Raw genomic sequence first — 22,277 nt, forward strand, 5'->3', positions numbered from 1 at the left:
TAAACCCAAAATTGAATTCAATTCAATTTGGCTCATCCTTAGTCCATTTACTCAATCAAATTGAGTTTATTAGTAATCTAATTACTAATTAATCCTCCAATAATTACTTTAATTATTTTATAGGATAATTTGCCAATCGAATTGACCAAATTATTCTTAAATGATTCTCAATCATCCATCAGCCATCTTGATCAAACAGGAAACTTTTATGCGTGTGACCTCATAGGTTCGAACCTAAGCCGGTAGTATAGGAACGATTTCCAGCACTAATCGATGTGACCATCTAGCAATGGTACCCAACGTCCGGATAGGCCGAATATATGCGAAGCAAATATTCTAAAATCTTGGACTATGGTTACTGTATAATTTATCCCTTTGACTCCTAATGCTAGGATAACCTCAGAGTTCTGTCAACTCTCTAATCAGTACATCCATTATGTGATCAACTTTAGAAATCCTGTGACTCATCACAAAGATTATCCTGGCGAAGGTTTTGCTAAATTGAACACAAAGCATTATCTCCTGTTTCCAGGAGAGGTCAATTTCATCTTGACTCATGCACTGATTTCGCAAGTACTTGACTTCACCTAGTAACCTTCCGTTCCAGAATTAGAAATTTTGCTAGTCCGATACCAAAGTACAGTGAGTTGCTTGCTAATCACTGTGGTGATCTCAGGTCTGAGGGATACTTATATCCATATCCACTCGGAACATCTCTTGACAGTAGAGCATTCCGGAATTGGTCACATTCAGTGAAATGTACTCCTACACTTCACCTGTGTGACATATCAGTGTCTCCACACTTCTTGGTTAAGAGGACAACCAACATATATGTCACACAACGACCTAATCTCAATAATACTGTCATCCTAGTAATAGCATATCATTTGATCGCGAACAGATTTAAAGACTTAAAGATAAATCCTCCTTTATCATAAAATAAGTCCTAAGGAGAGGGAGAGGAGAGGGAGAAGAGAGAGGCTCGGAGGTGAACCTAGGGGAAGGAAAGATGGGGGTTTTATCGCCTCATCGTAACGGCCCTCCGCTGCAAAAATCGCGGCGGTCGAGCGAGATCCGAGGCCGCGAATTGGCCGCGGATTGACTGGGGGGGCGCCGCGGGTATTTCGCGGCGGTCGAGCGAGATCCACGGCCGCGAATTGGCCGCGGATTGACTGATCCCGCGGCACCTTTGCCCCGTTTGTCCCCGGAGGAGCTGGAGAGGATCGCAATCGCGATCCTCTGTTCCGGTTCCTCCCAAATTGAATCGGGGCTGAAGTCGGCAGCCCCCCCCCCAAACAGAAACACTTAAGATAACACTTTCTACACAACACCTTACTATGAGATTCAGCACTGTTGATGTCTTTCTAAGTAACGCAAAACCTCTTCAAACATAGTTACATCTCAACTGCAGAAATCCTAGCAGCATTTGGATGTATCAAGAAAGGAGGCTAATGTTAATTTTGCATGGTGTTCTAAGAAAGAACTTATTATTTCTGTAGCACCAATCAAGCCATGTTTGAGAACCTCTTTTTAAAGTAAAAAAAACTCCAATATTGTAACTAATATTGTAAGAAACTAACGCAATAGGCAGCTTCATGCTATGACTAGACTTATAATATTACATAACCTCATTTTATTTTCTCCAAGGAGGAGCCCACATGCAGAGTTAAACTAACTGCGACTGATCTTTTGGAAAAGCCAGACCAGCAGGCACCTACTACAGGTCAATCAGATTTTACAGGAGAAATTTAGACATAGTAAGTTTGTTGGAATCCAGAACCTCTCAGATGATCTTGTAGGGTTCCCTGTGACATGTATTCATAGACAAGTGCCAGGTAATTTCCATCCCTGCAGTAGCCAATCAAAGAAACCAGGTTCCTGTGATGAACTCTCGTCAAGTGCTGGGCCTGCAACAGAATCCAGCACATTGTCAGATTTGAAGATGCCCTGTCAAGCTGCCCAATGATACCACATATAAGGGTTAAAAATAGAGTTTCAAGCCTTCAATCTAGTCGGTGACTGAAGATGAAAAAGGGAGACGCAGGAATGTCTGAAGAGACCACTTATCCCACACCCAAAAAATTTTGGCATTACAATAAATCAACTTTATTTGGGATTGTAGCACTTCTTACATGGGTTTTCTTGGTAAGCTTAAATTCATATCCATGGACACATTGCATCCAACATACCATTCCAAGTGTATCTCCTATTAACAATCAGATATCACATAGATGCAAATCAAACGTCTAGAGACCCCTTAAAGGGCTCTGCCTCCATGCATACTCTGATATGGTATACGAGCAAAATAATGCAGGATGCAACTTTTGAAGCACAAAGGGGAAGTTCTGATATGACAGAACTTCTTAGCAAGAATTTTGTATTGACAAGCACAATATAACAGAGTAACAGACCCTTTAAGAAAAAAGTACCATAAGGGAGAGTTGGCATTGAGGATCCCCTAGACGACAGGATAACCACTATGGTCGAGCATCTTACAACTGCAAATTTGGAGCTAAATAGGGTATCCTTGCATAGCATATTCAAGCATACAAAAACACCTTAACGTAATACCATAACACCATACTTCAATTCCAGTTTTAGTTGTACCTTGATGTTGTTATTTTAAATATCAAAGATCTGAGTGGATTTGAATAAATTACCTCAGCCAGAAACTCCTTTGTCCCTTGTGATGATGATTGAGAGCGCAACTTGACTGCAATTTGGGTACCATTATCTAAGTACCCATGGTAGACAGTTCCAAATCCTCCTCTGCCGATAACCCTTTGAAAGTTGTTAGTTATGTCCTCCAACTCTTGATACGTGAATTGCCTATTCGCAAGTTGCAATGGACCATCATCATGATCCTTTACCTGTGGCCTCACAGAGGTCTCTGAGACCAAGCCTTCCAAAGAAAACAGATTTACAGGTTATGGATTAAGGTATTAAGTACATAACCATCCTAGTACTTTCTCATTTTAACTAAGCTGAAATTGAGTAGGGCACGTTCACAAGCTAAGATATGCTGTAAGAAAATTTTACCTGGCTTCCTTATCATTTTGTACACAATGAATACCACCACTAACAGTATCACCATAGAAGCTATTGAGAGAGACACAATGAGAGGTGTGTTAAGCTTCTTCTCCAGCTCACATGAATTCCCATCGGAACAAGTACTTCGATCAATTCTAGCATTAGATAAATTTTATAGCTTATGAGCAGGAATCAAAGCTAGAGAAGTAAAATATGGGGCCTAAAATAAGAAGTGAGAGTCCAACAGAAATTTAATCAATGGAATTCATGCAATTCCTTTCCATATTACACGTGCAATAGAATATAAGAAAGCATCACATAAGTCAATACGCTGCTCATGAAATGTTTGCATCAAGAAGAATTGAATACACTTAGGGTGTGAGGATCACCAATGCCTATCACAACAGTCGCGACTTAGCTTTGGGTCCCAGGACCCAGCTCAGAAGTAGCTCAACTGTGACTTACCTTCATGGTGATGGGGTATAAAATAAGGAAAGAAAATCTCAAGTTACGAAGATGATTTTCATTGGAAGGCTTTATTGGTCAATAGTCGAGTTTACAGTTCGCCGAAGATTCAAAGAACTGTCTCAGATCTTAATGTGATTCAATTGATACAATTCATTGAAATAATGAAACTTTCCAACTCTACAGGTGGTTATAGCTTCCAATTTTTATCAGCAGCACTAACTTTTAACCAATTGGTTGACATGCGATTCATGATTTAGAAACTCGCTCAAGACACAGGACACCTTGTTATCTAATTCCTAAGTATGTGTCATACCAAGATTCTTACTTTGACTCAGGAACAGCTAACACAGGACTGGGAGGCCTTGTGCAAACTTAAGCACTTACAGAGAGTGTTTTTAAAACTGTCAGCCAGCCAGAAGATTGTTACAATTATCTTTTTTAAGATAATTGGATTTTTCAAGTGGAATCAAGGCTCACTAGAAAGGCAACAAAATATATAAAAGATTTAGCATAGCTGATTTAAAAAGGTTAGGTTTCAAGTTGACTGAATAATAGAACTGATTAGATATGACACTTCATGAAGATCTGAATTTTGTCGCAATGATGCTACTTTGAGATAGGATTAAATTAAACAATTCCTTCCATTGTTCGCTCTTTAAGGAGTAAATTGGCTCCTTTTTTTTTATTTCTTAAGTATGTTGGGAGCTCTATTAGGAACAAGAATGCAACACAGAAAAATTTATGTGTGGCAAGTCTTTGCTAGTTCCTAAATAATTGCCAACACCTCCGAACTCACCTCCCCCCTCCCCAACAAAAAAAAAAAACAAAAAACACAAGAAAAGAAAAGTTTTGAGGAGTTTTTGGCTTCTTTATTCCATGTCCATACTCAAGGAGAAAACTCAATTAAACTAGGCAGGCTTTACTTATGCTGCCAGATCTACCAAAGTTATCCTTTTCCTAATCTCTTCTCTGACTATTTCTATTTTTATTTGTTCACATAAGCCATATAAAAGCTTATAGGTAAGCCTCATATCCCTTTTCCATAAACTTAATGAAAACATTCTTCATTCATTACTATTCACACTTTGATAAGCAGCTATATTAACTCACTTGTCTTCAGAAGTTTCATAATTTGATGATTTCTCTGCAAAGTTTCATTAAAATCCCAACAAAATACTACTCTCAATCCCTAGTTTTCACTCTTCATCTCCACATATTTTCAATCAAAATAGACGCATCTAGAGTTCGAGCTTATTAAAATCTTGCATTTAACAACAATTCAAGTGGGCCTACTGCTGACAGCCCTTATGAATTCAATCGATAACTTACATGTTTTCTGACAACAGCTAATAACCTACGCTGGCCCATAGGAATTCCAATGCTACAAGAGTCATATTCATAATACATTAATCTAATAACAAATCTGTTTGAATTCCCTTTCCGTGCATCAAATCATAATTTATAAAACATTGTGGGAAGGACTTGATAGTTTTGGAGAGTAAAACAGACCTTAACATGAGGGAACCATTCTTTGATCTTCTAAGGAGACCAGGAGGAATTGGTCCAGTGAGTTGGTTACCTGTCAAATCTCTGCACAAAAGAAGCACGATGATGATGAGGCATCAAACTTTTTTATCATTAATCATCTAAATCACAAGGACATGAATACTTACAATAGTTTAAGGGATGATAGTGCTGCCAGAAGATCAGGTATTGTCCCTGTTAAGTTGTTGTACGACAAATCCCTAACATGACAAGTCATTAATGAAACATTAGTGTACTAAAAAATTCAAAAATGTTTATGCCATTGCAATGCTACTTCATGTAAGACAATATCTATTATTCTGACCATATCATAACACCAACTAAAGCAGCAGAACAAAGAGGGAAAAAACTTCCATATGTTATAGCAGGAAGAATTCACACTCAGATGCAAACAGATAAGTATAACTGGGAAGTTTTCTTTATTGCTAATTCACATATAGGACAGATACTGTGTACCCAATGTGGACAGTCCACTGCTCCTGTATGGTCCTAGAATTCTAGCCATGGGTGTTGATTTCATTCAAGGTATTCATTTGTTGGAGGAAAGTCCACCAGTAGTATTCAACGTGATTATATCACCTGCTATATTGTAAAAGGTTTTTTTATACCACAAATTGGAATATGGAGTAGCATTTGCAGCTGTAAAATTCATTAAGTTTTATGAACACCATTTTACAATATTAAATGAACAATATTATGAATACCAACCTCATTCAGTAAAGAACATCACATGCTTGGCCACCACACCCACCAAAGTCTGACATTGGGGAAAGCAGTTACAGTTTATGGTGTTTATTGTCATAACATTATTCATGCTACATGGTCAACATGATTGGGTTATCTCAGGTGCAAATCAAACATCATGTCAAAAGCATATGGAATTACAACGTGTCAGGTAGGCAAGGTCAGATAAACATCCTTTGGGCATTTTGAAGTAAAAGACAGGAGAACTAACCTTGGCTTTGCTTGCTACATACATGCTACTTGCTGAAACTTATGCTTAGTTTAGAAAAGGAATAGGGATTTCTCAAGACAATTCCATCTATTCTCAGAAAAGGATAAAACAGGATAAAGCTTAATACGTGCTTTCACAAAATGTGGTTATACCATGTAATGGTTATTACATTGTACATATAGACAAATCACCGGTATAGCAATTACTTTTTGGCTAAAAACACAAAAATGCTATTGCTTCGTCCCTCCTTAAGTGATAAATGGAGTCTTTTGGTCATTTCAAAAGTGAAATCGGGATAGGAAGGTCTGATAGCCATGGCCTAAGCTAATGGCCACCAAACTTAGAACTAGGTACTGTGTGAGATAACCAAAACAGCCAAGAATAGATAATTCCAATGCAAAAGATGGTTTGTTTAGTTAGAATAGGCCCTTGTCACCCATTATCCACCTTTTATCTCATTTTCAAACTGAGCATTTGTTGTGGCAGGTCACTTCCAGCAAAACAGTTTGTCTAAGACTCCATATTACTACCCTTATCTGGCATTGCATTTCCAAACAACCAGCTTAATGGTTGTGGTGTCAGACCTTTTCTTTTTTGAGTGCTGCTTCCCAGCACCATTCCATTCCCTGGTGAGAGCACCAATCACCCATGGCACAGTCAGGGATTGGTGCGATACATAAGGTCATGTAACAGAGACCCCGTGTGGTGAAGCATTTTCTTTCATTCTTCCTATTTTGGGAATGACAGATCACTTCCAATCATTTTAATCCCCAAGGTTTGAAGCTAGAGCTTCCTCCAAATGGAAAAGGCATACAGCCTATACATCTGATCGAATATCTTTTGCAGAAATGCATTGAAGGATATGGATTCTTATCTCAGACAGCAACCAGTGTTCTGCGCTGGCTGGTTAGATTCTGATTTGGAGATAAGTTAGGACATTTATCCAGGACAGGAAACTGATGGCTGCCTTTTTACGGCATGGAGACATTTTTGCTGCAATCAAGGCCCAAAAAAACAGCAGGAATGGCTGGCTGTTGTTAAAGATGAGACATCTGAGTTGCCCCCATGAAAACCAACCTCATTTGTTACAATGTTTTCTCATTCTTTTCTTGTCATATTTAAGTCTGTATTCATATGATATCCATAATAGTTCTCCTCTTCAGGGTAGAACAATTGACCATTAGAGCAAGAGAAAATAAATTCCCTTTGTTTAGTTCATCAGCCCTACCAAATTTTACTAGCAGTGTTATCTGAAGAGAGAATTACACTTGTGAAATCAATAACACTTACAAGTACTAAATCGCCTCGAGATTGGCAAGAGAAGTGGTTATTTCACCATTCAATCCGCTGGATGACAAGTTTCTGCAAACCAATAGTGTTTGAGTTAGTTTCCTTTGGTGTTTTCTGAAAAAATGGACTATCACATAAGAGACATGCAATTTGCTTTCTTTAGAAACTCACAGACTAGAAATCCTTGGAGGACCGGAGATACTATAGCTGCAGTTCAAGCCATCCCAAATAAGATCTCTTGGAGCACATGGATCACCCATCCAATTTCTCTTCACCCCATACTGCAGCTTGACTGCCATGATGGCATAAACTGACATTTCCAGGAGGTAGAATAAAGCAAGCATATCAGAATATGAGCTCTCTGTTGAAAAAACATTCAAAATAAAGTAACAAAAAAGAAAAATCTATGCAAGTCATGCCAAAAAATAAGGATCAGAATCAGACTAGTAGGATTTTCTGGGGAAAGAGCGCGCAGTTCGTACAGATGAACCCTTCAAAGCATGCAAACAGTGGATAGTCTTAAGAATTAGCAAACTGTTATAGCCATGCATAGAACTGCAGTCTGTAGGGTGAGATGATTGCAATATCTTTATTCAATATGGATCGAGAAAAGAAAAGAAACTGAGCAGTCCAAACAAGGCAATGAGGCCAATATCCCCAGTATCGATGTTCGTCTTGAATAAGAGGGTTAGAACATTGAGCCATTCACAGGTCAGATATCATAATCCTTGTATATATTCTTTATATACACAAGCAAAAGGAAAAGGGAGGGAAATACAGCATACCATCTTTTTTATCGGTAGCCACTTCCGAGAGGCGCGTGACAGAATAAACCTCCAGCCCATTAATGATTGGAGGAAGCGCAGAAGAATTCGTCGCGGCGAGAGAGAAGTTATAGTAATCCCGAACTTCAGGGTTGGTGTTGTATACGGTATCCGAGAGGAGGTAAGGGGGTTTGAACGCGCCATACCACAATTCCCCATTCAGTTTGATGTCGAACGTTCTGGAGACGTTGGCCGGGAGGGATTGGAGCTCGGCGAAGTGCATGAAGATGAAGTAGGGGAGATGGACATCGCCGCTCGGCAAGGTCAAGTAGAATTGTATCTCGGAGGAGTTCACCGGCACGGCGGCGGTCTGCGAGACGATCGAGGGCACTTGGACGAAGTCGTTGGAATGGCTTCTGACCTTGGACGCGGTGGATAGCTCGGCTCGGTAGGGCTCGTTGCTGCAGGGCTCCCAGAAGCGATCGAAGGGGTCGACGGGATACCTGGACAAATTAATACAGCGTGGGACAGTGAAAGCGGGCGGGACGTCCTGCTCAAACGGGCAACCGGCTGGATGGAACAATGCTATTCGGACTAACGTAAGCGGATGGGGATTGGCTATACCACTTAAAATAATTATTTTGTTTTTTGTTGTGCTGAAATTCCTTATTCCTAGATGGAAAAGTGCATGTTTGAAGGCGTTCTAATTCAAAAATAAAATAGAGTTTTTTTGGAATAAATATTCTTCTAAAAATTTAAATTTGTGTGAATATCTTCTTAAAATTTATATTTTTTTGTGCACCCTCATAAAATACTGTTTTTTCAAAAATACCCCTAATATAACGATTCTTCTAACCCATTAATAAAAACTATATTTATTTTAATTAAAAATAAAATAAAATTTTGAAATTACTTTTTTGTCCTCCACCGTGATCGCCTTATAAATATTTTTTTTACGCATCTACCCATTAAAGATATTTTAGTCATTTTAATTTGAAACCATTAATTTTTTAATGGCGTTAGATAGCATGGGTACATACACAAAAATAAGGATAAAAAAAAAATAAAATAGCAAAACAAATATTTTGCGAGGGTATGCATCTAAATATTAATTTTGGAAGGATATTCATGCAAAAAAAATTCAATAAAATAAAAGAGGAACTCATTTTAAGAATAATGTTATTCTATCCCATTTTAGCATAGTTATTACAAGAATAAGCAGCTTCTATCAAAAATAATTCTCTCATGTTTCCGAGCCCTATTTCTATTTCGTTTCAAATCAGATGTAGCTCAATTAAGATCGGGAAAGTGAGTGGGGAGATTCACAGAAATAGGCTGGATACCGTTCGTAATTAATGATTATTATCTACTTGGCGTGATCTTAAAACTTGTTTTGAATAGCTGAACCTTGCTCAAGGTTTAAACATCATAAAATAATGTTTCATTGAGAATGAGAATTTAAACAAACTCCAAAAAGATTAAAAGAGTAAGAACTACAATGCCCTGTTACATTGCTAGGGCTTCATCCAGCCCTAGACTAGACGTTTAGCCGCGCATGGTGGCCGGATGTCCTTCCATCTTCAAATGAAAGCCTTCACCTCCCATTCTTCCCAATATATCACAAACTATTCTCTCTCCTCCCCTCTCTCTTCTTTTTTTTATTTCTTTCTCTCGGCTTTCTCCTTCTTCTTCTTCACCGAAACAGGGGTTCCCCTGTTTTCTTTCGAACCGAGCTCTCCCCCGAATTATTTTTATTATATTCCTTATTTCCCCTTTTTTTTGTTTTAAATTTATAAATTTTATATGAAGGTAGGTAAGGAATTGGTTGAGAATTGACTTTGGGTTTGAGGTGGGTCATGATGGTTGACTTGTCCTTGAGCCCATTGTCATTTAAATTTAATTCTTGCTAAGCTGCTTCAGATCGAACTCGACTAGACAAGACTAAAAACAGGACCGTGACCTAATAAAAAGGGTTAATCAAACCTCTGCCCCATACAAAATAAATTATAACTTTCGATCGAATCAGGACCAAAACCCATTTAATTATAACCTTAGCTTGACTACAATTCTATCAGGTTACCAAACCGGGTCAACACAATCTCCTCCTTATATGTTTTCCTGTAATTTTCATGAAAGATTGCAAACAAGAGAGAGACAAGTTCAGAGTCTAATTTAAGAAAAGAATTATTTGCTTTTTACCATATTTTAAATTTATTTCAATGATCATTCAATTTTATGGTAAAATACGTATTTATCAGTTTAAGAACATTGATAAGTGCTATGGAAAGATAACTAAATTATAGATTATCAAGCACTTATCACACCCCCAAACTTATGTTTTGCTAGTCCTCGAGCAAAATAAAACTAGAAAAGAACAACTCTAACTCACTTTTGCAGGCATCGCGATTACATTTACCATATGTAACAAGGCTTTAAACCCCTAGGTTATCCTAGTGGACGAGTTGTAGTCTCGTGAGGATTTTCAGCGAAGATACCCACAAACTTCAGTAAATCATTTATTATTATTGTTATTCTTATTTTTTTTTTTTGATTGATTGATCTATGAAGTGAAAATCAAATTCCAAATGCATACTAGTAAAGAATTTCAAAAACTCTCTCTCTTTTTTTTATTAAAATCTAATTTAAGATACATAAATGATGAAAATTTCAAAGCACACACGGTTTTATTTACTAAATCAGCCCAAATCCTAGGTCAAGATGCAATTCAAGTTGAAGTCATTAAGTTTCCGTTAGGGAGTTGTAAGACTTATTTATACTGGAGTGCTCAGTGAAATCTGGACCGTACCCAAGCTAAGAGTTCGGATCTCCAAAATATTGCTAATACCAGTAGTTTCCAAGGATTGGTCGAAGAAACCTACTCACTGATTCAAAATCATCTTATCTGCAGGATTTCGAGAGTTGTGGATGTTTACTTTAGTACCTCACGGGCTTTATCTGTAATATTCCAGTTTACTCGAATTTTTACAACGACGGCTTTCACACTATTGTCTTTTCGGTCAATACAGCATTTTTTTTCTTTTTTTTTCTTTTTTTTTTAAGAAAGATATATAAATTGTACACTTTTACTCTTGTGGTGATTTCTCCGTGTAACGAGCAATCAGTCGACAACTCTCACACCAGTTGGCATAAGGTGTCGGGCATCAAGACTCCCCTACGGACTTATGCTCGGAGTCCTCATCACAAGCCCACTTGACCTTTGACAATAGGTAGCCCTTTTCGATGTTCCTGACTAAATCCATTTTTATTGATTTTTTTTTTTTTATTGGATTAGATAAGTATGATTCATCAGGGTCCAAGGTTGCTACTATACTATCAACATAATGTCGAGCCTAGACCTTAGAAGGGTCGGCCAGTGTGTAGTGAAATTCCAAAGTATTAATTAGCTTACAACTCCCTAAGAGAGACTTAATAAAAAGAACTTAAATTTGTATTACTTCCCACTAGTCATTGGGCTGTTAGATTTTATATACCTTGTGTGTTTATCATTCTCGCATAAATGTATATAAATTAGGTTTTTTTTTTCTTTTTTTTTTCTTTTTTTAACAAATTTTTTTTTATTATTATTTTATGAAAATAAACACATTTTTTTTAAAAAAATTATTTTTAATTTTTTTTTTAAAGATGATTTTTTTTATTATTTTTTTTTAACTTTTTTTTTTTGATGAAAATCAAGATGAATACCCCCAAACCTAAACCTAACATTGTCCTCAATGTTAAGAAATAATCTAAGAGAATTGGGTTGCCTCCCAACAAGCGCTAAGTTTATTGTCTTCAGCCAGACATGGTGCATCCTTAATTATTTTGATAAATAGGGTTCGTCAAATTAAGGGATTCGATCGATTGCCCATCGGTAACACAGTCCACATAAGGTTTTAACCTTTGACCATTGACTTTTAAAATATGTTCACCATTGAGGTGTTGGATCTCTACTGCACCATAAGAAAAAACCTTTTTCACTACGAATGGTCCATCCCACCTAGAGCGAAGTTTACCCGGGAAGAGTCGCAACTTTGAATTGAACAGCCAAACCTTTTGACCAGGTTCGAAGGACTTACGGTTAATATTTTTATCATGAAAAGCCTTAGTCCTTGCTTTATAAATTTTAGCATTTTCATAAGCCTCATTGCGCAATTCTTCAAGTTCACTTAGTTGGAGTTTTCGGTGAGGACCAGCTACTGTCATATCTAAGTTAAACTTTTTAATAGCCCAGAAAGCTCTGTGTTCAAGTTCTACCGGTAAGTGACAAGCTTTACCAAAAACTAATCGGTAGGGGGACATGCCAATAGGAGTTTTGTAGGCGGTACGGTAAGCCCAGAGTGCATCATTTATCCTTTGAGACCAATCTTTCCTATCGGGACGTACCGTTTTCTCTAAGATGTGTTTTAACTCTCTATTGGACACCTCGACTTGTCCACTCGTTTGGGGATGGTATGGGGTAGCAACTTTGTGAGTGATGTTATATTTGCGAACCAAAGCCTCGAAAGATCGGTTGCAAAAATGAGATCCCCCATCACTGATAATGGCTCGGGGTGTACCAAAACGACAAAAGATGTTTTCATGTAAAAATTTAATCACAACCTTGTGGTCATTAGTTTTAGTGGCGACAGCTTCTACCCATTTTGAAACATAATCAACCCCTACCAGAATATATTCGAAACCAAAGGATGGTGGGAAAGGGCCCATGAAGTCAATACCCCAGACATCAAAGATTTCTACAATTAAAATAGGATTGAAAGGCATCATATCTCTACGAGAGATGGTACCCATCCGTTGGCACCGTTCACAAGTTTGGCAAAAGTTATGGGCATCTTTGAAAAGTGTGGGCCAATAAAATCCACTTTGTAAAACTTTTGCTGCAGTTTTTCTACCCCCAAAATGTCCCCCACAAGCTTGTGAATGGCAGAATGAAAGAATACTTTGAAATTCGCATTCGGGGACACATCGACGGATTACTTGATCGGGACAATACTTGAATAGATCGGGATCATCCCAATAATAGAACTTTACTTGTGAAAAGAATCGGTTCTTGTCTTGAGTTGACCAATCATCAGGAATTCGTCCTATGGCAAGGTAATTTACTATGTTTGCAAACCATGGCGTTTTCATTCCTTGTACCCCAAATAATTGTTCATCTGGAAAAGCATCATGTAAGGGTGAGGTATTCTTAGAGGGCTCAAGAAGAATCCTAGATAAGTGGTCTGCTACGACATTTGCAGTTCCTTTCTTGTCACGAATTTCTAGGTCGAATTCTTGTAGTAAAAGAATCCATCGAATCAGACGGGGTTTGGTGTCCTTCTTTGCAAGAAGGTGTCGAAGGGCAGCATGATCAGTGAATACGGTAACTTTGGATCCTAATAGGTAAGATCGAAACTTGTCTAGTGCGAATACTACCGCTAGCAATTCTTTCTCAGTGGTGGTGTAGTTTAATTGTGCATCTGAGAGTGCTTTACTAGCATAGTAAATGACATGAGGTACTTTATCTAGCCGTTGCCCTAAGACTGCCCCAATAGCATAGTCGGATGCATCACACATTAGTTCAAATGGAAGGGTCCAATTAGGGGGCCGTATGATAGGTGCAGTGGTCAATTTCGAGCGAAGATTTTCAAATGCTTCCTCGCATGTTTTATCAAAGACAAAGGGAGTGTCCTTGGCAAGAAGATTGCACAAGGGTTTGGAAATCTTACTGAAATCCTGAATAAAGCGACGGTAGAAACCAGCATGGCCAGGGAATGATCGGATTTGTTTCACAGTTTTTGGTGGAGGAAGATTGGAAATAAGATCGACTTTGGCTTTATCTACTTCAATGCCCCTCTTGGACACGACGTGTCCTAAAACTATGCCTTCTTGAACCATAAAATGGCTCTTTTCCCAACTTAGTACTAGGTTGGTCTCCTTACATCTTTTCAAAACTAAGGTCAAATTGTCTAGACAATCATCAAAAGATAGGCCAAAAACTGAGAAATCATCAATGAACACTTCTAGAAAGTTTTCCACCATATCTGAAAAGATGGCCATCATGCATCGTTGAAAAGTTGCGGGTGCATTACATAGTCCAAAAGGCATCCTCCTATATGCAAATGTCCCAAATGGGCAAGTAAAGGTGGTCTTCTCTTGATCGTCCGGGTAGACAGGTACTTGGTTATATCCAGAATAACCATCTAAGAAGCAGTAGAAACCTTGACCAGCCAACCGTTCCAAAATTTGATCTATGAAAGGTAGAGGGAAATGGTCCTTCCTAGTCATTGAATTAAGTTTTCTGTAGTCAATGCACACGCGCCAACCCGTGGTTGTCCGTGTTTGTATCAATTCTCCTTCCGTATTTTCAACCACAGTGATACCTGATTTCTTGGGTACCACTTGTGTCGGACTCACCCACTTACTATCAGAAATTGGATAAATGATTCCGGCATCTAATAACTTCACCACTTCTTTCTTGACTACCTCCTTCATGTTAGGATTGAGTCTTCTTTGCATTTCTCGGGTGGGCTTTGCATCATCTTCGAGATGAATTCGATGCATGCAAACAGAGGGGTCAACCCCTTTCAAATCGGCTACAGACCATCCTATGGCATGTTTATTCTCTTCTAGCACCCTCAAAAGTTTACCCTCCTGTTCAGTAGATAAGTTGGCTGCGATAATTACAGGGAGGCTATCTTCTGGTCCTAGAAAGGCATACTTAAGATTTGTTGGAAGTGGCTTTAACTCAAGTTTAGGTGGTGAATCAATGGAAGGACAAAGTGGCGCGCTAGCAATGGGAGGAAGAGGTTCAGGTCGGCTCTTCCAAGGAAGGGAACTCACAGGAAATTGATGGTCAAGTAAGATGTTAACTTCTTCTATGGCCTTGTCTATATCAAAGTTGTCAATGTCAAAATGGGCCAGACATGCCTCTAAGGGGTCATCTGCTAAGATATAGGGAAGGGCTTCCTCTACAAGATCATCCATTTCGTCAATTAGGCAACACTCGTCTTCCCTCACATGTTGGTCAGCGGCATGAAACACATTCAATTTAATTTTCATGTTCCCAAATGATATATCCATTGCCCCAGTTCTACAGTTAATGCATGCATTGGCTGTCGCTAAAAAGGGACGACCAAGAATCACAGGGATTTGTTTTTTTAGGTTGGGCACATGTTCCATGTCAAGGACGATAAAATCTACTGGAAAATAGAATTTGTCTACCTTGACAAGAACATCTTCAATCATCCCCTGTGGTATCTTCACAGATCGATCGGCCAATTGTAAGGACACCGAGGTAGGTTTTAATTCACCTAACCCAAATTTCTCATAGACTGAATAGGGTAGAAGATTCACACTTGCCCCTAGATCTAAGAGCGCTCGGTCAATGGAGTTATCTCCTATGACACAGGAAATAGTGGGAGCGCCAGGATCTTTGAATTTTAGAGGGGTGTTGTATTGGAGAATGGAACTTACCTGTTCAGTAAGTAAGACCTTTTTAGGCACATGTGTCCTAGATTTTCGCTTTTGGGTGCAAAGGTCTTTGAGAAATTTGGCATAGGAGGGAACTTGTTTGATGGCATCAAGAAGTGGAAGGTTGATTTTAACTTGTTTGAACACCTCCATCATCTCTTCTAGTGAAGTTCCCTTCTTGCCAAAGGGAGTGGGTGCATTAAGTGCTTCAGGAAATGGAGCCTTTGGAGTATGGGTTGTGACAGATGGTGGACTAGCTGAAGAAGGTTTTGGGTTTTCATGTGAAACATTCCTCTCCTCTTCTTCATCTTCCTTATTGTTACTCTCCCCAACCTTATTATCTATTATACGACCACTCCTTAGGGTAGTCAAAGCATTGGCTTGCTCATGATTTAGTCGGGTTTCTTGAGCCACGTATTGTCCCCTTGGATTACTCATTGGTTGACTTGGAAGCTTACCTTCCTCTCGTTTATTTAATGCATTGGCTAGTTGACCCATTTGGGATTCTAGCTTAGCAATTGATTGTGTGTGAGAGTGCAATAGTTGTGTATTTGCCTCCAAACCTTGAAGGGCAGTCAACACCTTCTCCTCAAAGGCTGTATTTCTTTGGGTTGGAGGGGGAGGGTATTAAAATTGAGTTGAGGGACGGTAGAGATGAAAATTCTGAGGATTTTGAAAATTTTGAGAGTGGGGTTGGGCAGAGTTCGAAGCTTGCTGTCTCCAAGAGAAATTTGGATGATTCCGCCATCCCGGATTATATGTATTGGAAAATGGATCATTATCCGGTCTGGGCTGTGTTTGGGCAGCATTGATGTGTTCTTGCACGAGTTCGGAAAATTGGGGTGCTGAGGGGCACTCATGAATAGAATGTGATGGGCTAGAACAGATAGCACACACTTGTGCTTGGGAAGAGCTAACGACATGTCCTCCTATCATTAGTTGGTCAATCTTATGGGACAATGCATCTACCTTGCTAGACAGGTCCATAGAATGACTTATTTCACAAATGGCCCCTTTTCTTTGAAAATTCGGGGGTGCTTGACGAGAACATGAAGCATGGTGGAGGGAGTTTTCATTAAGATTTTCAAATAATTGCCATGCTTCATGCTCATTTCGAAGCATGAAAGTCCCCCCGCATGCAGCATCAATCATATGACGGTTTCGTTCAGTCAATCCATCATAGAAGCATTGCACTAGCTGCCACTTAGGTATTTGATGATGTGGGCATTTACGGATTAGGTCACGAAATCTCTCCCAAGTTTCATGAAATTCTTCTCCCTCGGTTTGGGAGAAGCTTGTAATGGCACGTCTAAACTGGTTCGTTCTTCCTATGGGAAAGTATTTTTTAAGAAATTCCTGTTGCATTTGACCCCAGGAATGAATCGAATTGGTCTCTAAAGAATTCAGCCATTGCTTAGCTCTATCTTTAAGGGAGAAGGGGAATAATCTAAGTTTTAAAGCATCATCAGTGAAATTTTGAATCTTGACAGTGGTGCAAATCTCAAGGAATTCATCTAGGTGTTTATATGGGTCTTCATTGGTGAGCCCATAAAAAGATGGAAGCATTTGGATCACACTAGACTTTATTTCATATTGTACCGCTGCTACTTCAGGTAATCGAATGCAAGATGGGGAAGTGTAAATGGTGGGAGTAAAGTACTCCCTCAGGAGTTTGGGTTGTTCTTCAGCCATCTTAAGAGGTGGGGATGATCCTAATATTTTGATCTTAGCTCGAATGTTCCTAAGGGTTCGTTCTATTTCAGGGTCAAAAGGTAATAGGTTTTGTACTCTAGAACGACTACCGTGCATACACTAGTACTCGATCAATCAAGCATGCAATAAAAGAAAAACACATCAGTCCTTGATTTGTCCTAAAATCACTAGACAGCTCCTAACTGGTTTGAAGAGGGCACCTAAGCCTCCAATCCGGTCTAATGAACCGAGTTGACCAGGTAAGCTCCCAGGTAAGTGGAGGGGTCACGATGCGTTCGCAAAGGTCCCACTTAAAACCCACTTGCCTCGAACAGATGAACTGTCTCCCTTATAGGGACAAAGCTTGCCTAGACATCAACTAAGCCACAGAGCGAAATTGGTGCAACCTTCGGTGATCTTCGTCCTATTGAGCTCGAATGTCCCTAGGGGCCAACGTCTAATTGATTTTAATTAAAGATGACACTATGTGAGATTGAGTTCACCTAAGTTGGGCAAGAGTCCGGTGATGAAATCCGGCTCTTATCTTGTTGGGGTGATTGCCCTTACTATGTGCAAATTGATTTGTGTATGTGTATCAAGCATGCATTCACAATTTTGCTATAATTAAAATCAAACAATCACCACAAAATTTCAAACCAATAATTAATAAGAAAAGTTTAGAGGTTACCAAAGGGAATTTCCCCAGCAATTTAATTTTTTTTTTTTTTTTGCAAACCTCTACAGCATTTCTTTTCCGGCAGTTCTCCTTTTGATCATCCCAGATTTTTTTTTCTCGATTCCTGATCAAATAATATATAAAAAAAATAAAAATAAAAATAAAAATTAGTAAGGGAGAAAAAGAAGATAAGAAAAGTAACAATAATAGAAAATTTTTTAAAGAATTTTTTTTTTTAATTTTTAAATAATTTTTTTTAATAAGGAAAATAACTATGTTAGCAATCCCCGGCAACGGCGCCAAAAATTGATCGGTTCTTTCAATTTTGAAAATAAACCACGCAATAGCACGTATCCCGTAGGATAGTGATTACGGGTGTCGGTCCACAGGGATTGGAGACAAGTTATTTTTCTTTTAAAAATAAATCAAAAAGAAGGATTTGCTAACTTGATTTAACTAAATTAATCTATGAGTACGAATTGAAATTTTATCAAAGTAAATAGATCTAGGGTTTGGAATCCACCACATAGCATTGCATCAAGGATTGTGTTCTTAGTTTTTATCTTTTGGAGAGGCATGCAATTTTGGCTACAAGCCTTTTAAAATAAAAACATAAAGAGTTTTAGGAAGATCCATCTTCGGTATAGCATGAAGTGTCTACCTAAGTATGCTAATCTAGGGTATAGCACATCTCATCTTCCTAGGCATGGATCATCTTAGACTACTTTAGCAAACATGAATAGTAAATGGCATGCTCAAGGTTTAAACATCATAAAATAATGTTTCATTGAGAATGAGAATTTAAACAAACTCCAAAAAGATTAAGAGAGTAAGAACTACAATGCCCTGTTACATTGCTAGGGCTTCATCCAGCCCTAGACTAGACGTTTAGCCGCGCATGGTGGCCGGATGTCCTTCCATCTTCAAATGAAAGCCTTCACCTCCCATTCTTCCCAATATATCACAAACTATTCTCTCTCCTCCCCTCTCTCTTCTTTTTTTTATTTCTTTCTCTCGGCTTTCTCCTTCTTCTTCTTCACCGAAACAGGGGTTCCCCTGTTTTCTTTCGAACCGAGCTCTCCCCCGAATTATTTTTATTATATTCCTTATTTCCCCTTTTTTTTGTTTTAAATTTATAAATTTTATATGAAGGTAGGTAAGGAATTGGTTGAGAATTGACTTTGGGTTTGAGGTGGGTCATGATGGTTGACTTGTCCTTGAGCCCATTGTCATTTAAATTTAATTCTTGCTAAGCTGCTTCAGATCGAACTCGACTAGACAAGACTAAAAACAGGACCGTGACCTAATAAAAAGGGTTAATCAAACCTCTGCCCCATACAAAATAAATTATAACTTTCGATCGAATCAGGACCAAAACCCATTTAATTATAACCTTAGCTTGACTACAATTCTATCAGGTTACCAAACCGGGTCAACACAATCTCCTCCTTATATGTTTTCCTGTAATTTTCATGAAAGATTGCAAACAAGAGAGAGACAAGTTCAGAATCTGATTTAAGAAAAGAATTATTTGCTTTTTACCATATTTTAAATTTATTTCAATGATCATTCAATTTTATGGTAAAATACGTATTTATCAGTTTAAGAACATTGATAAGTGCTATGGAAAGATAACTAAATTATAGATTATCAAGCACTTATCAAACCTCTCTGGCAACATAATTTCGTTCATTCATTGACCAACAAAATTAACATATGTTCTACTTGTGTCATCCCTAAACTAGCGTGGTAGTGAATGGGGAAAAAGATTGGTTCAACTGGGAAAAAATGCTAAATTGGCACTAACCCCTTCAAACAATCTGAAATAGCCAGGGTTTAATGCTAGTTTAGCATACTCATTTCCAAGTATCAATTCAAATTCTCAATTAGGATAAAAGAAGATAAGTAATTGTTGGGTATCGTTCCGAATACAAATAGTAAGGCCACACCCTTCGGGCTAATAAATATCCTTGGGAAAGATTGGCATTTGAGTCCACGTCTCTAATACAATTATCCAAAACCTTCACCAATATGGTATGATAGCATCAATATTGTAGTAAGACAAGTCCAAATGCTCATGAATAGGGAATGATCAAGTAGAAAATACTGTGAAATGGGAATTTTAAGTTGAGATGCTCCACATACCTCACTAGATCATCTGTTGTCGGTCCCATATTGAATCGGTTGAAAAGAACCAGGGAAAGAGAGGCATTCAGATGTGGATAAAGGTAATTCTTCAGCGGCCTCAGCTCCAGTGAGGATATAAAAGGAGTTCCGTTCCTTGTGTTTATCAAGCAGACCGATATGGAATCATCTGAGGAAACAAACATAGCCTCGGCCTTATAGGTCTTGGCTGCATCAGAAATGTTCATGGATCTCCAAAGATTGACACCAAGATGAAGATCAAATAGAATCGGTGCCTCAAATTGCGCACTAAGTTGGCCATCATAGTTCCCGTACAAGAATAATGCTCTTAGAAGATACTTCTGACCTACAACTATGGGCTTCAATGTGTAGCAATTTCGAGTTCCGTTCGGAAAGCTTCCAAGACTTAGTTGCTGTTTCTTTGTTGAAGCGGTTACATATTGCATTGAAATGTTGTGCTTTGTCCCACCACTAATAAATTGATCATCGGATGCGTACGTTATATTGGTAGTGTCATCGGTGTAGCTGGAACCATCAGCAATGCCGCAATCAAGGCTTATGAAACCTGCATCAAATACAGAAAGGTTCGGAATTTCTATGAGCTCAGCAAATATTGTTTTCTAAGAATGTAAAGGGATTTCCTTTTTCTTTCTTTTTTCCTTTTGGAGAGAGAGAGAGAGATTAGCTAGATGCTCAGCGAATGTATGTGAATTACTTTGGCTGGATTGAGAGTTGAGAAAGAGAGGGGGAATAAAAGCTTGAGGTAGAGGCGTAGAGCTCACCCATGGTACTGGTATTAGTCTGGCCATGAACTCGTACTGCCACTACTGAGATGCCCAAAAGAAGCAGGCACCATACTGCCATCATTGTTAAGATGGAGTATCCCATCGTTACAGCAACTCTTCTGCTGCCCCTGGTCCAGATGAGTGAGGAGCTGTTGCTGTTGTGCTATATTATTATGGTCAGAGAGATGACTTCTATAAATTTTTTTTTTGTTTGATGGTCAGGGAGGAATAAAAGTTGCCCGGAATTTTTATTAAAGAAAAACATATCATAACGGAGATTTGACTTCTATAAATATTTGAGCGAGGTTTGAAACCAGTTCTGTCTGGTAGTAGAATCTGGCCAGCCTTGCTTTTTAGGTTAAATAAGATGGTCAGATGGCCGTGGAAGGCGATCGTTCCATTTGCAACGGCAATGTCACATGGCCGAGTTTTGACTCCAACTTCCTCAAAAGTCACCAATTTGTTTCATCGTCGGCACTAAATTAAGATTTTTATATATATATATATATATAAGAGGGATGAATCACATAAATCTAATATAGTACATCCACATAAGTCAAAAAATAAAATATTCCAGAAGGAGGGTGGCACCGTTCCAGCATTTCAGCAGAGTGATCGGCAATAAAAGATGTAACTCAATCCATCGCTCTATTTACCTCGTGGTAGATATGACCCGCGCTGAAAGTAGTACAATCTCTCGCACACTGCTAAATGTTCTGGAGCAAAGGGGTGTCTATTTGCAGCCGCAGTCTGCCTACAGATCCATTCAATCACAGTAGTCGAATCGTCCTCTAAATGAATGAAATCTGCCCATAAGCATAACGTCGCATAGCCGACCCCTATTCAGACTGCCCTCAACTCAACTCCTATGATAATGGTATCATAGATCTGGCTCTCGGCAACATCAATAAGACATGAGTTAGGATCTCTAATCACGAAACTGGCTCCTCTTCTACCGCCGCCATCACTCACACTACTGTCAAAGTTTATCTACATTTATTTTTTTTTCTAAAATAAAACATCAAATTATCAAAAATCTCACCCCAGAGAATGGAAGATTTTTGTGCGACTACGTGACCTCCATGCTGGGTGCCCAACGGGCTTATGCATTGGGGCCCGCATGTCGAAGTGTTGGGTGACAAATATATTGCAGTCCCACTGAGAAATTCTTACAACCAAGACGTGTAGCAGTTGTTGGTAGGTCTACAGAAGATCTTATATTGTTAAGACTTCCTTCTCACTTAAAATTACTCACATGATGTATTCGATGTAGTTTCAAATTGTGCAGGACGAGCACTGCATACTTCTGAGGTGATGACTGGCATATTGGTCCAGTTTAACCAGCTGGTGCTCCAAGGTCACAAAATTCTAAGGACGATTAATTACTTGATTATTTACTGACTCTAACCTATTTCCTTAATACAGTAAATTTTTAGTTATCAAAATTATCTGGTATGCAGACAAATTTCCAGGATCAC

The 22,277-nt window shown here is 38.6% G+C and overlaps 1 pseudogene; it reads right to left on the reverse strand.

The window, feature by feature from the left end:
• Positions 1–1,302: 1,302 nt before the first annotated feature.
• Positions 1,303–20,902, reverse strand: LOC103714354 (annotated as a pseudogene).
• Between the last annotated feature and the right edge of the window lie 1,375 nt (positions 20,903–22,277).

The sequence above is a fragment of the Phoenix dactylifera genome, chromosome 4, assembly GCF_009389715.1.
Source record: "Phoenix dactylifera cultivar Barhee BC4 chromosome 4, palm_55x_up_171113_PBpolish2nd_filt_p, whole genome shotgun sequence".
Lineage (NCBI taxonomy): Eukaryota > Viridiplantae > Streptophyta > Magnoliopsida > Arecales > Arecaceae > Phoenix > Phoenix dactylifera.